This window comes from Marmota flaviventris, chromosome 7 (genome assembly GCF_047511675.1).
Source record: "Marmota flaviventris isolate mMarFla1 chromosome 7, mMarFla1.hap1, whole genome shotgun sequence".
NCBI classification, from domain to species: Eukaryota; Metazoa; Chordata; class Mammalia; order Rodentia; family Sciuridae; genus Marmota; species Marmota flaviventris.
Window position 1 is genome coordinate 92,058,529 of NC_092504.1, and position 13,386 is coordinate 92,071,914.

Below are 13,386 nucleotides of genomic sequence, written 5' to 3' on the forward strand. Positions count from 1 at the left end.
GAGGACCTTCGTCAAGTTCATTTACCTTGTGAAGAAACCAAAACTTAATAGATAGAAGATTTAGGTGGTATTCTCCCCACTCTACTCTCCCTGAATATGGAAGATTCCTTTGCAACTGAGAACAGGATGTCTTCCTTATTTGCTGGCCTACCCAAGAATAGTTCCTGGCACAAAGTAGGTATTCAATAAGTGTTTGAAGACAAAATAAATGGTGAGAGCTTCTTTCATATGATAGGGGAAATGAGGACTTTGTAGTTTTTTAAAAACATCCTTTCTTCAATGAAAGTTATAATGAAGGATAACTTAATATACAGAACAGTGTAACTATCATAGTTATATAGGTCTGTGAGTTTTCATCAAGTCAACATACTGTGTAACCAGCTTCCAGATACAGAAACAGAATATTACCGGCACTTGGAAGCAGAACACTTCCTATCTCATGCTGTCTATTAATCACTACTGACCACCAAACTGTATCTCCCCTGCTCAAGGGTAACAACTGCCTTGACTTCCTAAATCCATGAATTTGTTTTGCCTCTTATTGAACTTCATAGAGGATAAATAATACAATTTGAACTCTTTTGTGTTTGCTTTTAAGCTTAACATTGTGTGAAATTTTATAAAAACATTTTATTTTGAAATTAATCAATATCATGTAAAATCCCATATTTCTAGAAAAATAACCTCTAGTAAGTACCATTTTTGAGCACAACGTGACAGTCTTCTGAGAACTCACATACATGAATGTTGTTACTTGACAGTTTCCTAAGTTGTGGGTATCATTATCCCCAGTTTATTGATAAACTTAAAGAGAAGTTAACTATCTTGGAAGTAAATAACAAACTTGGAATTGATTCCACCCTCATTTGGAGCCATGTCCCTCTGTCAACCATGCCCAAACTTTACTAACCACAACTCTAATTGGTCTTTCCCACATAGGACTCCTTTAACAGTTTTAAATAAAGACACATTTAGACAAACTAGGGGGAAATGTGGGGCTGGTACTAATTTAGAAATGGCTGTCTATGGCCATCTGTACCACATAATACAAGTTTCCCAGGGCCTCTTTGCTGCCTTGAACTCTGCGTATGGTGACTTCTTTGGGTTCTTTGCCCAAGGCTGACTCAGGGATGTGGAGCCCAAAAGGAGAGGAGTGGACCTAGCCTGGCCTTTGTCTTACAGATGTGGGCCTCAGGATGAATTCAGGGAGGACTGTCTTCCTCCACGTCCTGTTTATCTATGGGTCCCAACAGTCACAGGGCACAGGCCCAGTTAGAGGTCAGGTTCACACCAGCTGTTCTCAATTTCTTTGTAAGAGGTGGTGACCTTGGTTTGAATCAGTCCCAGTTGAGAAGGGTATTCCTTTTTCAGATTGTGATCTGCATCTGTGGAACTTTTCTCCAGAGGCAAAATCTCCCAGCCAGGGATTTAGCATGTTTAGTTCCCAGCTGTTTTTAACACACCATTCAGAAAGATGAGGGTTTTTTTTTTTTCCCTCTTATTAGGATTTTCTTGTGCCAACATTATGCCTTTCCTATTTTTGTAGGCCTTTCATGCTACAGGCTTACACTGGCTCTTGCTTTTGCATCCATTTTTATAAGATATAAGCAAGCAAGGCTGGAGACATCCATTTGGCATCAGCAAAGGCTGTACTTAACATTGCGTTGTCTCACCAGATGCAGCTTATTTCCTCTGCTGATGTAATTCTCTTTAAAAGTTTCCTTTTCCCCTGGCTCTCCTTTTCTATTGTGCTTCCTGTTGTCTCAGAGAATGACTGTTAGGTGGTTAAGCACAAATTCATTCTCCCTGCAGCCTCCTCGTCTATCTCTAAGAGTCCAACTTCTGTTGTTCCTGACATCCTGCTGGGCACAACCCCACGCTTAGTTTAGCTCTTGTGGTCCTCACAGCCACCTCTGGGGGAGACACACTGCTATTTCCATTTGGTACAGATGAAGCAATCCTTTCAAAAAAGTTGATGTAACTCACTCCAGGGCAGAACTGGGAATTATTTAAATTATTGAAAGTCAAACGGTCGGTTTTATCCTATTGCCTCCAAGTACTTTGACCATTAATAATTATAAAAGAATACTGTCTAGAGGAAAAGAGGTCCCATCTTTTAAAAACAAATATTTAAAAATATTTTTAGTTGTAGATGGATACAATACTTTTATTTGGTTTATTTAGTTTTATGATGTGCTGGGGATGGGTCAAACCCAGTGCCTCACACGTGCTAGGCAAGCACTCTACCACTGAGCTACAAACCCAGCCCCAAGAGGTTTCTTTTAGTTTGTTGGGGAACTTCTAAAATAGAGGGCCCCTTGTGTAGTATTTCTCTGTCTGTTGCCCCTATCCAAACACCTCCATCCTTAAAGCCCCCTCTAGGTGGCGTCTTCTCAAGCATTCCTTGGGAGTGGTTCCTCCCAATTCCCTCCATGAATATGTTTGGTCACCTATCTGTCACCTACTTATTCCAAACTTCCCTGACATAGACTGTACCGGGAAATATATTTTTTTCCTTTTTTTTTTTTTTTTTTTGATACTGGGGATTAAACCCAGTACCAAATGGATTCAATGCACTTAACCACTAAGCAATATCCCCAGCCCTTTTATATATCTTATTTAGTATTTTATTTAGAAACAGGGTCTCTTTGAGTTGCTTAAGCCTGCTAAGTTGCTGAGGCTGGCTTTTGAACTTGGGATCCTCCTGTCTCAGCCTCCAGAGCTGCTGGGATTATAGGCATGCACCACTGAACCCAGCAGGAAATATATTTTGATGAATGAGGCATATCTCTGGGTTTTGTAGATGTTGGGTGTTCTTTCATTTGGATTCTGTCTCCTCCCAGCCAAATCCAAGGTTTTTCTCTTGAGTTTCTCCCTTAATTACTATTCACAGAAGCCCTTTCCAGGTTGCTCAAGAGTCACCATACAGGCTGTGTCAGCCCATGCTGATGTCTCCCTCCTTTAAGCTCACATTCATATCTCTTAAAAAGATCAGTCTTGAGTGAAATTTAAATTGTTAGCAAACTCTAAATTATGGTATTTGCCAGTCAATGGATGAAACTGGAGAATATTATGCTAAGCAAATTAAGCCAATTGCAAAGAACCAAAGGCTGAAAGTTTTCTCTGATATGCAGATGCTAAATAACAATAGGGGGATGGGGAGAAGGTACTTTGGACTAGACAAGGGAAGTGAAGGTAGGGGAGGGGGCCTCGTGGTAGAAATGACAGTAGAATGAATTGGACATTATTAGGCTAAGCGCACATATGATTACATGACCTGTGTAACTCTACATCACGTACAACCAGAAGAATGAGAAGTTATGCTTCACTATGTCTGATGTGTCAAAATACATTCTACTGTCATGTATACCAAATTAGAACAAATAAAAAATATTTTAAAATATCTAGATAATCTCATTAATAATCTCACAATTCCTTCAGGAAAATACTATTCAATATCATTTAATCTGCTATTATGTACCAGGCATGATTAAGTGATGGCAGAGTGGGCTAAAGTATAAAACCAGGGCCCATAGTGACCCTATCCCTGACTTCAAGGAGCTTGGCCTCAGGAGTGTTATAAGAGGGCTGCAGGGGGCAGAAAAGCTAACGCATGTTGGAGGAGTTACTGCAGAGGAAGAACTAAAAAGAATCCAGCATGACTAGGGTGGTGTCAAATGGGATTGAGGACAGACTGTCCAAAAGGAGAAAGATATGTGACCAGAGGCAAAAGTGAGGTCCATCACACAGGGCCCCACAAACCTTGGTAAGGAAGTAAAAATCTGAGCACAAGGAGAAGCCTCTGAAGTGGACCAGTCAGGAGCAGGAGCCACTCTTTAAGGCTTGTCTCGCTGACGATGTGCTAAGGACTTTGAAGGCAGATGCCAGGTATACTCTTTTTGTAATTCTACAGTAGTTGCACATAATCACTTTGGTATTAATAGTGACAAGACCTCAGAGGCAGGGAGGGGCATAATTGTGGTTTTCCTCCTACCAGCCTGATTACCTGAAATGGAACTGAAGGAGGAAGGATTTGGGTAGAGTTACTCTTCAGTACTTACTCTGTCCTAGGCGTTGTGATACATATTTTGTTTTGAAAACTTTCTGTTAACACATATTGATTGTATACATCAATAGAAGTCATTGTGATATTTCCAGACATGAATGTAGCATGCATTGATCAAATCCAACCTCCTGGTTTCCACCCCCACCCCCACACTTCCCAATCTCCAATGATCCCTACTCTGACTTTCAGGTTGACTTTTTTTTTTTCACTTCCACATATGAAGGAGAAAATTTAATTTTAAAATCCATTCAACTATTGATGGTCCCCTACATAGATTGGACCCCATAACTATGGTGAACAGTGCCACAGTAAACATGGGCATGCAGGTTCTCTTTGATAGGTTGATTTCAATTCCTTTGCAAATATAACTAGGAGTGATTACAGCTGGACCGTATGGTGGTTCCATTCCTAGTCTTTTGAGAAACCTCCACACTAACTTTCATAGTGATTGCACTAATTTACACTCTATCAGTGTGTAAGAGTTGTTTTTTTCTCTACACTTTCATCACTTTTTTTAAAAAAAAAATAATAACCATTCTAACTGGAATGAATGGAATCTCATTATAGTTTTGATTTACATTTTCCTAATGATATTGAACATTTTTTCATATATTTGTTGGACATTTGTATTTTTTTGAGAAGCATCTATTCAGATCATTTTGTCCATTTTTTAATTGGGTTACTTGCTTTTATATTAAGTTTTTTTGAGGTCCTTATATATTCTAGATACTAACTCTATCAGATGAGTAATTGGCAAGTATTTTCTTCCATTTTGGAGGTTGTCTCTTCACTAGGCTCACTGTACAGAAGCTTTTTGTGTGTGTATGTACTTTTGGGGTCCTTCTCAGAAAATCATTGCCTGAACAAAGATCTTTAAGAGTTTCCCTATGATTTTTTAAAAGCAATTTCAAAGTTTTTCTTTTTTTTTCTCCCCTTCTCTTTGTACTAGGCATTGAACCCAGGGGCACTTAACAATTGAGCCACATCCCCATCCCTTTTTTGTTTTTTTTAATTTTGAGAGATGATATCACTAAATGTTATTGAGCCTTGCCTATTTGCTGAGACTGGCTTTGAACTTGTGTTCCTCCTACCTCAGTCTCCCAAGCTTCTGGGATTACAGTCATGGGCCACTGCACCTTGCCAAAGCTTAAGGTCTTGTATTAAAGTCTCTGAACTATTTTCAGTTGATTTTTGTGCAGGGTGAGAGATGGCTCAAATTTCATCTTGTACATGTGGATATCCCTTTTCCCTAGCACCATTTGTTGAAGAGGCTGTCCTTTCTCCAATGTACATTTTTGGCACTTTCATCAATAATCAGTTGACTGGTGCTCACTTCAGCAGCACATATACTAAAATTGGAATGATACAGAGAAGATTAGCATTAGTTTACTTCTGGAATCTCTATTCTGTTGCATTGTTATATGTTTTTGTGGTTTGCTCTGGCTCTTTAATATGTCAAAACCAGGAATTGTGATGCCTCCAATTTTGCCTCTTTTGCTCAAGACTGCTTTGACTTATTTGAGATCTTGTGTGCTTCTACATGAATTTTAGGATTGTTTTTGCTAGTTCTGTGAAGAATGTCATTAGTGTTTTGAATGTCATTGGTATTTTACATTGAATCTGTAGCTCACTTTGGGTATTCTGGACATTTCAGCAACATTAATTCTTCTGGTCCATGAACATGGGAGGTCTTTCCATCATTTGGTGTCTTCAGTTTCTCTCATCAGTGTTTTGTAATGTCATTGTAGAGATCTTTCTCTTTCTTAGCTAAGTTTATTCTTAAGTATTTTATTTATTTTTTTGTATCCTCTGTGAATGAGTTACTTTTTATGATTTAGTTCTCAGCAAATTCATTAACAGTATATAGAAAAGCTACTGATTTTTGTATTTTGTCACTTTAATGAATTCATTCATGAGTTCTGCCTTTGGTCAAGTCTCCAGTTTTTTCTATGTATAGAATCATAGCATATGGCTGGGCACGCTAGCACATGCCTATAATCCCCACTACTTAGGAGGCTGAGGTAGGAGGATTGTGAGTTCAAAGCTGGCCTCAGCAATTTAGTGAGGCCCTAAGCAACTAAGTGAGACCCTGTCTCTAAATAAAATACAAAAAAGGTTGGGGATAAGTCTTAGTGGTCAAGTGCCCCTGAATTCAATCCCTGGTACCAAAAATAAGTAAAAAATAAATAATTTTATTTACTATTTATGTTGATTTTACAGTGAATATGTTAACCCTAATTTCTCGTGTGTAAACAAAGCTGAAGAAGGTTTGTGACTTAAAAATACCAGTATTTAATAATTATTATTAGGTAAATCAGGTTACTGCAATTGAAGTTGCCATGAAACAATGTAGCCAACTATGTTGGTTATATTAATTTTATATTCTCCCTCAAATCTCTATTATATCTTCCTAATATTCACAATGGAGGTGTGTGTGTGTGTGTGTGTGTGTGTGTGTGTGTGGGTGTGTGTGTAGGAATAAAACTGTAAAGTTAACTCTTATACAAGTTCTACATTGATTTGGAGTAGACACTACTGTGCCCTTGTAAATGTTTTCTAGTTTAAATACCATGTACATAGAGTAAGAGATATGTACCTAATTATAGTTAAAATGAATCTTTTTAGCATTTGGGACATATATTATCATTATACAATTTTTATAACAGTTGTAAGCCTCATATATGAAAGACCTACTGCATAAGGAAAAAGACCCACTTAAGTTAGAAATGTGATGCACATTTGATTGCAATAAAATGACACTCAGTGAAGAAATGGAATTTATCAAGTCAGTGGGGTTTTACCTACTTCTGTCTTCCCCTTTCTGTTACAAAGCATGCAGCTGTGGAAGAAGTCTTGGAGGAAGTGGAGGAAGGCTGGGGCTCTACCCCTCACTGCTATGTTTCCTCACCCAAGTTACTTTTCCCCCAGGCCTCAGTTTCCTTATCATTTCTTTCTCTAAAATGGCTCTTGAAGCTGCACATGGTGATGCACACCTGTAATCCCAGTGGCACGGGAATCTGAGGCAGGAGGATCGGGAGTTCAAAGCCAGCCTCAGCTATGTCAAGGTGCTAAGCAACTCAGTGAGACCCTGTCTCTAAATACAATACAGAATAGGGCTAGGGATGTGGCTCAGGGGTTGAGTGCCCCTGAATTCAATTCCTCATGCTAAAAAACAAAGCCAAGGATGGATTTTTTTTTAAAGAGGCAACTCATTCTTTATTCAGTTGGTGTTCATTGCTTACACCTTATGTACCAACCAGTATTCCAGAAGCTGGGGACAAAATTGATAAAAATTCCTGCCCCCACATAAGTCACGTTCTGTTGAGAGAAAAATACAATTAAAAATATGTGATATGCTAGATGATGGTAAATGTCATGGAGAAAACTGAAAAGAAAAAGAGTACAGAGAGGGCTGTTGGGGAGGGGGTAAAGGAGCAGTGATAGAGTCAAAGACAGCTCTTGGGTCTGGGGACGTAGCTCAGTGATGCTTGCTTAGCAAGTTCAAGATCCCAAGTTTGAGCCCCAGCACCAGAAAGTAGGAAGGGAATCTCTTATCCAAGTTCTACAGTGACTTGGAGTACATAGCAGAGTGCCTTTGTATGTGTTTCCTAGTTTAAAAAAATACTCTATATGTATTTGGAGTAAGAGATGTGCTACTTACATTTAATACTAATCTTTTTAGGAAAGAAAGCCTTCTCATGTGTATAATTCCAGAAATTCCTCAACCCCTTCTTCTGTACAATTTTCCATCACTACTGAACCATTCCCATCTACATACAGAGAAAATTCTGTATGCTACCCCACCTTATAATGCTCCTTCTTTGCTTCCAACTATAATGGAGATAAAGTCTGATGTCTTTTCTCTCTTTATAGAAAATCTGCTTAAAGAACAATCTTGACACATGGTCTTCAACTCCTTTCCTTCAATTCTTTCTTGAACCCTCTCCAATCAGGCTTTGGCCCTCACAATTCCATCAAAACAACTACAAATATTGTCAAGAGGAAGCCAGTGGTTCTTTCTCAGGTCTCATCTTCTTATTTCAGCAGCATTTGACATAGTTGGTCAAACCAAGAAGAGCTTCAAGCTTTCTTTTCGAAGCCTTTCCTTCAATTGTTTCTAGAAAATCTCCCCATCTCATTCCATTTCTACCAACTGCATCAACTGTCCCTTTCCTATCTTCCTGGTAGGTTTCTTTCCCGCATCTCAACCTCTGACTACTGGTGTAGCCTATGGCTCTATCTTTGGGTGTCTTTTCTTTGTACACGCCTCTTCTGATCATCTTATTTAGTCTACTAGATTTAATATACTGTGTATGCTGATGACCCTCACATTTGTATCTCCGCCACACTTCTTTTTTTGGGGGTGATGGGGTATCGGGAATATTGAACTCAGGGGAACTCAACTACTGAGCTTCAATCTCAGCCCTTTTGTGTATTTATTTTATTTTATTTTATTTTGAGACAGGGTCTCACTGAGTTACTTAGTGCCTCGCTGTTGCTGAGGCTGGCTTTGAACTCCTGATCCTCCTTCCTCAGTCTCCTGGGCCACTGGGATTACAGGCGTGCACCACCACACCCAGTTCTGCCACGCTTCTTTTCTGAACTTGAGATTTCTTTTCCAATTGTCTTTTCAGCACTGCCACTTGGATGTCTAGTATGCTTTCAAACTCAACTCTTAAAAATAAATTCTGGACTCCTTCCACCCCAGTGCTCAAACATTCTTTCAGTTTCTCATACCAAAAATTTGAACTGACTTCCTTGACTTTCACACCTACATCTTGGGCTTAACCAGTTCGTATGACTTCTACCCTGAGAAGCTTTGTTTATTACAATGGCCCCCTCGTTAGTCTCTTGTTTCCATCTTTGCCTTTTAATATTTATTTTTCAGGGTTATCTTTTAAAGCTGAATTAGCTTATGCCCTTCCTCTCCTGAAAATTTGCCAGTATTATCATCTTACTTAGAGTAAAGGCCAAAGAACTTACTGTGTTCTACAATAAGCCCTGGAATGTTCTGACCTCATTCCCTAGTAGGCTCTTCATCACTCTGCTCCAGCCACAGTCTTCCTATGCCCACGATGCCACTTCAGGGACTTTCACTTGCTGTTTTCTCTACTTGATTTGCTCTTTTCCCAAATATCCACAAGGCTCGCATATTCACTGCCCTCAAATGTTTCCTAATCCGTGAAGAATTCCTTAAGCAATCTATGTTAAAAAAAAAATCCTCCATCCACCCTTCCCAACAGCCAGCATTCTCTATCCACCTTTACCTGCCTTTTTTCTCTCCACAGAACTTAACGCCTTGTGTATGTTGTCCTAACTCTCCCAACTAGAATAAATATCCCAAGAGAAAGATGCTTAATGGCTATGTTCACTGTTGGATACCCAACATCTGGAAAGGCACCAGGCACAGAATGAGTGCCTAAAACTACGTGAATGAATGAAGGAAGGAATCCATAAAACCAGTATTAGAAGAAGTGATCCCTAAGATCTCATTCAGATCAGCTTTTTGATGATTTGGTACAGCTAATAAGTACTTATTACTTCTCATTTATGATTTGAAAATGCATAAAATAAAATCACTATGGTAAGAAATTGCCTGGATTGAGCTGATCAATTATAATAGCTAACATTTTTTAGTTCTTCTGATGTGCTATAAATGAGCTTGTTTATTCTTCACTAAATCCTTGTGAAATAGATATTATGTCTATTGTTCAGATGCAAAAATTTTAAAAAAGGAAAGATTAGCACCTAGTTATGGTCACAGAGTAACTGGTAAAACTGGGGCTTGACCCCACACACCAGACTCCAGACTTTTAATTCTTTAACATGCCATCTCCCATGTGATACACAAATAATCATCTCTTAAAGTCAGTGCTACATTTTTTTAATTAAGTTCAAGTTAATTTTCTAATTATACTTAACAGTGGGATATATTGTGACATATTTGTATGTGTACATAACATAATTTGGTCCATTTAATTCCTCAGTGTATCCTTTTTTCCTATCTTTTCTCTCCCTGGGTCCCCTTTTTCTACTTATACCTGGTCTCCATTCAATTATATATTTAAAACATAACTAGTATCTCTCTTCTTTCTTAATATACTCTGCTTTAAAATATTTTATTCAAGTACATGTTTTAGATATGTATATTGCAAAAATTAATTTTATGAACTATATCCTGTTAGTAGGTGATATTGTGCTGGGCATGGTGGTGCATGCCTGTAATCCTAGTGGCTCAGGAGGCTGAGACAGGAGGATCTCCAGTTCAAAGCCAGCCTCATCAATGGTGAGGTGCTAAACAACTCAGTGAGACACTGTCTCTAAATAAAACACAAAATAGGGCTGATGATGTAGCTTAGTGGGTGAGTATTCCTGAGTTCAATCCCTGGTACCCCCCCAAAAAAATTTTATTCAAGTGCATGTTTTAGACATGGATATTGCAAACATTAGTTTTATGAAATATAACCTGTTAGTAGGTGACATTGTAAGTAATAGAAATAAAAACAGGTATAAATCCCTGACATTTTTTTTCTTTTAGCTCAGAAATGGTTTGCCCTTCTCATTCATCTTTGATATATATTTGGTTTGTTAGAAATCATAAAGTCACTACAACTACTGGAGTTTCCATCATCACCAGGGAATTATAAACCCTTTGACCGTGATGTGATGTCAGATTACAGATGGGGAGCTATTCCCTTGTTTTGTGATTATCTTCTCTCTAGCTTTGATATTCTAGTGATGAGTCCTGATCATGTGTTTTCATGTAAACCTGTTTTGTTTGGGAAGGGAGCCAGGGGTTCTGTTCATAGGGAAAGGGGAGGGGGAGGGGGCCACAGGAACCAGAAGTGGGGCTCTGATATGGGGTCAGTAGAGGAACTTGCTAGCATGAAGCAAAGGGGAAGAAGAGAGCTGAAAAACTCTTCATAAAAATTACCATTTATTCTACTGAAAACCCTTTATATATTCATTTATTCACAACCCTATGATGGGTGCTCACTGATTTTTCGGAGGAGGCTCAGCAGCACTCAACTACATACACTACTACCTGATCTTCATCATATTCTTTAAAGCCAAATCAAGAAACTACCTGTGAAGAAGGGTCAGGATACCCCAGGCAGCATGTTTCAAGCAACACAGGTTTCAGCTAACGTGGCTATGCATGGAATTAAAACCACATGGTCAGTGAAACATGCCTATAAATCTTTACTTCTGAGAATTCAGATTATTTGAATTCATTCTTGAGCAGTAGGAGGTTGTAGGGTCTTTATATAACTACTATTTTACCCAATCACTTAGTGGAATTCACATTTCAGTTTGAATTAAGACTGAGAGAGGAAAAAATGTCAAATTCAGTACGTTAAACCCCTTCTAAAATAGCATAAAAAGAAACCCTCAAAGACAGTGTATTGGCCAATGCAAGGAATAGTGGCTCCTTTGAAGAGTGATGGACTAGACAACCAAAGAAATGTGTGAGAAATTACCTGGTAAGGGAGAGGGGAATTTAAGCAAGTGATTCCACATGGGAACAAAAAATCTTTGTTCTTTGAAACGGAATTATTCTGGTAAAACTGAAGTAATGTAAATTGCAGTTAATTCTTTTCCAAACATCGCTTTTGTCCATTTTCTCACTTCAACAAATGGAGTGTACTTCTCCAGTGGGGATTGGGGAGGGAGGCCAGCAGTCAGGACCTGACCCCAGACTGATGTGTGGAGTGCCTGAAGTCAGTGTTTCATACACCAAGCACTGTCCTTACCTGAAACATGGAAAAAAAAAAAAAGATGCTTCTGCCAGACCTCTGTTTTTGTTGGATATTCACTTTAGATGGTCTTTAAAACAAAGTACCAATTTAAAATCTCTCAAGGACTTGAGGACCTGTCGAATACTGACTTTTCTGCAGGAGTCTGGTTCTCTAGACAGCTGAGAAGTGCAGAGAGGTAGAACTAGGCAGGAGTCACAGCTAAGCCTGAATTCTACAAAGCAGGAAGGTTTTCACAGTAAACCAACCAGAGGCCAAAGCAGCAAGTGGCACAGCCACAGCGTCACAGGGCAGTTGTATGCACCCCTGCCAGCATGAAAAGGTTTGTTCCTGGCAATTCTTTCTAGGGGAGGCAAAGAGCCAATAAAGCTTTTTGAATACTGCTCATCTGTCATTTTCAGCTGTCTCCTGTTACAGTATTATAAGCAGCAGGCCTGCTTGCAGCCCCATCTGTAGCAGGCCAGCTCCCCAGCTCCATGGGTCAGTCACATGAGGACTGGCGGGGGCCTTAGCAGGAAGTCTTTGAGCTTGCAGTCTCAAATTCTCCCTGCCCTAGGCAAGTGGAGACCTATGTGCAAATGTGAAGAACAGGAAGTTTCCAAGGTTCAGCCAGATGACAGATGATGAAATGAGGGTTGACGCAGGGCCCAGGGTGTTGAAGTTAACAGAAAAAAGTTATTGGGTCAATGCTTTTTAGTGATGTTGCTTTTTTTTTTTTTTTCCCATAATATTCTGGCTTGGAGCAGAGTTCTGGAGGAATCTCCCAATAAGCTCAAAGGTTAGTAGATGGTAGTCACTTCCAGGGTGGCACTGTTCAAATCAGATGTGGCCCTGTCTGAATAGAAAGAAGTATGGAAAAGGGAATTCCCTTATTTTTTGCAGATAGAAATGATTTGTCTGCTATTTTGGGAAGGGTGGAGGGTGGGAATATTCTATAATTATTGACAGTTTCACATCTAGTTCTAGGTACTAATTCAGAAGAGTGCACTGGTGTAATGGGTGATGATTCACATGACAGAGAATGGGTGGAAATGAGGATATTTTGTTTCAAGCTCCCTGAAGCCATGCGTGAGGAGATGAAGATACATACTCCTGTGCCTGATGCCTCTCGGGCTACCTTTCCTCACTTCTGATGCATAAAACTTAACTGCCTTTATGATGGACATGGAGAAATTTTCATTAAAAGTGAGCATGAATAGGAAGCTGACAGTCCAGAAACAAAGTTGGCCTTAGATTTGCAAAACAATTTCAATGTTTTGAAATTGTAAGAGCTGATGGTAAGAGCTCTCCTAGACAGAACACAGTCCAGGATCATGTTATTACTTCATTCTTGATTTACACAATCTACAGATGCAAAACATAACTAAAAAGTAAGCTGGGGGGAAAAATGAGTATTTAGACTCTTTAGCCAGAAATATACATTGGCCTTAATGTTGGTATTAGATATATTTAACATTAGGAATAACTGCAAAGTGATGGGCATGGTGGCTCATGCTTGTAATCCCAGTGATTAAGGAGGCCAAAGCAGAAGCCCAAGTTTAAAACCAGCCTTAGCAACTTAGT

The 13,386-nt window shown here is 39.2% G+C and overlaps 1 pseudogene; it reads left to right on the forward strand.

Annotated features, from left to right (window-relative positions):
* The first annotated feature begins 5,391 nt into the window (after positions 1–5,391).
* LOC114092917 (U6 spliceosomal RNA) lies at positions 5,392–5,448 on the forward strand (annotated as a pseudogene).
* The last annotated feature ends 7,938 nt before the right edge of the window (positions 5,449–13,386 follow it).